Genomic DNA, 3,907 nt, shown 5'->3' on the forward strand with positions numbered 1-3,907 from the left:
AGGACAGCCAGGGAGCAGAGGATGAGCAGGTGGAGGGCAGCCAGGGAGCAGAGGATGAGCAGGTGGAGGGCAGCCAGGGAGCAGAGGATGACCAGGTGGAGGGCAGCCAGGGAGCAGAGGATGAACAGATGGAGGGCAGCCAGGCAGCAGAGGACGATCAGGTGGAGGGCAGCCAGGGAGCAGAGGATGAGCAGGTGGAGGGCAGCCAGGGAGCAGAGGATGAGCAGGCGGAGGGCAGCCAGGGAGCAGAGGATGAACAGGTGGACGGCAGCCAGGGAGCAGAGGATGACCAGGTGGAGGGCAGCCAGGGAGCAGAGGATGAGCAGGTGGAGGTCAGCCAGGGAGCAGAGGATGAGCAGGTGGAGGGCAGCCAGGGAGCAGAGGACGAGCAGGTGGAGGGCAGCCAAGGAGCAGAGGACGAGCAGGTAGAGGGCAGCCAGGGAGCAGAGGATGAACAGGTGGAGGGCAGCCAGGGAGCAGAGGATGAGCAGGTGGAGGGCAGCCAGGGAGCAGAGGATGAGCAGGTGGAGGACAGCCAGGGAGCAGAGGATGAGCAGGTGGATGGCAGCCAGGGAGCAGAGGATGAGCAGGTGGAGGGCAGCCAGGGAGCAGAGGATGAGCAGGTGGAGGGCAGCCAGGGAGCAGAGGACGAACAGGTGGAGGGCAGCCAGGGAGCAGAGGACGACCAGGTGGAGGGCAGCCAGGGAGCAGAGGATGAACAGATGGAGGGCAGCCAGGGAGCAGAAGATGAACAGGTGGAGGGCAGCCAGGGAGCAGAGGATGACCAGGTGGAGGGCAGCCAGGGAGCATAGGATGAACAGGTGGAGGGCAGCCAGGGAGCAGAGGATGACCAGGTGGAGGGCAGCCAGGGAGCAGAGGATGACCAGGTGGAGAGCAGCCAGGGAGCAGAGGACGACCAGGTGGATGGCAGCCAGGGAGCAGAGGATGAGCAGGTGGAGGTTAGCCAGGGAGCAGAGGATAAACAGGTGGAGGGCAGCCAGGGAGCAGAGGATGAGCAGGTGGAGGGCAGCCAGGGAGCAGAGGACGAGCAGGTGGAGGTTAGCCAGGGAGCAGAGGACGAGCAGGTGGAGGGCAGCCAGGAAACAGAGGACGAGCAGGTGGAGGTCAGCCAGGGAGCAGAGGATGAGCAGGTGAAGGACAGCCAAGGAGCAGAGGATGAGTAGGTGGAGGGCAGCCAGGGAGCAGAGGATGAGCAGGTGGAGGGCAGCCAGGGAGCAGAGGATGAGCAGGTGGAGGGCAGCCAGGGAGCAGAGGACGACCAGGTGGAGGGCAGCCAGGGAGCAGAGGATGAGCAGTGGACGGCAGCCAGGAAGCAGAGGATGAATAGGTGGACGGCAGCCAGGAAGCAGAGGATGAGCAGGTGGAGGGCAGCCAGGGAGCAGAGGATGAACAGGTGGAGGGCAGCCAGGGAGCAGAGGATGAGCAGGTGGAGGGCAGCCAGGGAGCAGAGGACGACCAGGTGGAGGGCAGCCAAGGAGCAGTGGATGAACAGGTGGAGGGCAGCCAGGGAGCAGAGGATGAGCAAGTGGAGGACATCCAGGGAGCAGAGGATGAGCAGGTGGAGGACAGCCAGGGAGCAGAGGATGAGCAGGTGGAGGGCAGCCAGGGAGCAGAGGATGAGCAGGTGGAGGGCAGCCAGGGAGCAGAGGATGAGCAGGTGGAGGACAGCCAGAGAGCAGAGGACGACCAGGTGGAGGGCAGCCAGGGAGCAGAGGACGAGCAGGTGGAGGTTAGACAGGAAGCAGAGGATGATCAGGTGGAGGGCAGCCAGGACGCAGAGGACAAACAGGATGAGGGCAGCCAGGGAGCAGAGGATGATCTGGTGGAGGGCAGCCAGGGCAGAGGATGAACAGGTGGAGGGCAGCCAGGGAGCAGAGGATGACCAGATGGAGGTTAGCCAGGGAGCAGAGGATGATCTGGTGGAGGGCAGCCAGGGAGCAGAGGATGAGCAGGTGGAGGGGAGCCAGGGAGCAGAGGATGAGCAGGTGGAGGACAGCCAGGGAGCAGAGGATGAGCAGGTGGAGGGCAGCCAGGGAGCAGAGGATGAGCAGGTGGAGGGCAGCCAGGGAGCAGAGGATGAGCAGGTGGAGGGCAGCCAGGGAGCAGAGAACGACCAGGTGGAGGGCAGCCAGGTAGCAGAGGATGAGCAGGTGGAGGGCAGCCAGGGAGCAGAGGACGAGCAGGTGGAGGGCAGCCAGGGAGCAGAGGACGAGCAGGTGGAGGGCAGCCAAGGAGCAGAGGACGATCAGGTGAAGGGCAGCCAGGGAGCAGAGAACGGACAGATGGAGGGCAGCCAGGGAGCAGAAGATGAACAGGTGGAGTGCAGCCAGGGAGCAGAGGACGACCAGGTGGAGGGCAGCCAGGGAGCAGAGGATGAACAGGTGGAGGGCAGCCAGGGAGCAAAGGATGACCAGGTGGAGAGTAGCCAGGGAGCAGAGGACGACCAGGTGGAGGGCAGCCAGGGAGCAGAGGATGACCAGGTGGAGAGCAGCCAGGGAGCAGAGGATGACCAGGTGGAGAGCAGCCATGGAGCAGAGGACGACCAGGTGGAGGCCAGCCAGGGAGCAGAGGATGACCAGGTGGAGAGCAGCCAGGGAGCAGAGGATGACCAGGTGGAGAGCAGCCAAGGAGCAGAGGACGACCAGGTGGAGGGCAGCCAGGGAGCAGAGGATGAGCAGGTGGAGGGCAGCCAGGGAGCATAGGATGAACAGGTGGAGAGCAGCCCCTGGCTACATGGCTCTCAGCAGCCTACTGCAAACTACTCTTGCAAACTACTGCTGGGCAGCGGATTCTGCTGGGCAGGAAGCGGGGATTGCACTAGTCCTCCTGGCCGACTCTGAGGCCCCTGATCTGCCAGAGTCCCGGGGAAAGTGCAAACTGAGGAGGCTGCGGAGAAGAAAGGTGAGGGGGTTGGTGGTATTGGCAGTGAGTGGTGGTGGTGGGGTTTGGTATTGACCATGGGCCCTTGGAATACTGGGGCCCCTGGGCAACTGCCCATTTAGCCAATATGTAGAGGAAGCCCTTGGTGGAGAGGTTCATTCCCACCAAAGATCCTGCACCTACACATATCAGCGAGACGTGTGAGCTATCCAGATGGTATGGGTGAACAAATCTCCAGAGGTCTGCCGTCCACTTGTGGAATCAATACCACATCAAGTTGCTGTACTTCACCTGGCTATTGAGGGTCCTACACAATACTACGCACCCATCCTGTGACTTCTGGCATTCCAGTGCCTATGATTGTATAAATCTGTCTCAGAGACCAGCCAGTGCCTCCTCAGCGATTGGCCTAACCGCACGTCACTGATGCAGACACTTACAGATCTATATTTAGGGGGCACTATTTATTAATGTTCACCGGGGCACCATGCCCCTTTCACTATAACTGCCTTGAAGGTCGCGCAGGTGCACTGCGGCCAGTACGCACTGTCAAAGTAGAAAAATATCATGATTCACTATTGCCTTGTACTAACCCCAATGCACATGCACGCCGCTCGTGCATTCAGTCTACTGTGCGTGCACATGTCCGCAAATTGCGTAAACTCGCTCCGGCGATTACGCGCGTTACATGCGCATTTACGGTAGAGTTTATGAGCTTGTAGCTGGCGACTCGTTTATAGCATAGCTAACCAATATAATGTGTTTTATAGGTAATAGTCCCCTTAATAATATCTGTAAGTATGTTTAGTGTAACTGGTTCGTGGACAGAGGAATTCCTCTTTGCATGATACGAAGGGTCAGACAAAGGTTGACCGGTGATGTCTAGTATCCAGCTGAAGAGTATTTCATTAGAAATATTCCGGTGTTGGTTAGGAAGAGATCGGTCGCTGCTGCGTATAGTTATGCACAAAAGTATATTTGGAACATTAAATGTATTTGCAGTTCA

The sequence above is a fragment of the Pseudophryne corroboree genome, chromosome 6, assembly GCF_028390025.1.
Source record: "Pseudophryne corroboree isolate aPseCor3 chromosome 6, aPseCor3.hap2, whole genome shotgun sequence".
Taxonomy (NCBI): domain Eukaryota; kingdom Metazoa; phylum Chordata; class Amphibia; order Anura; family Myobatrachidae; genus Pseudophryne; species Pseudophryne corroboree.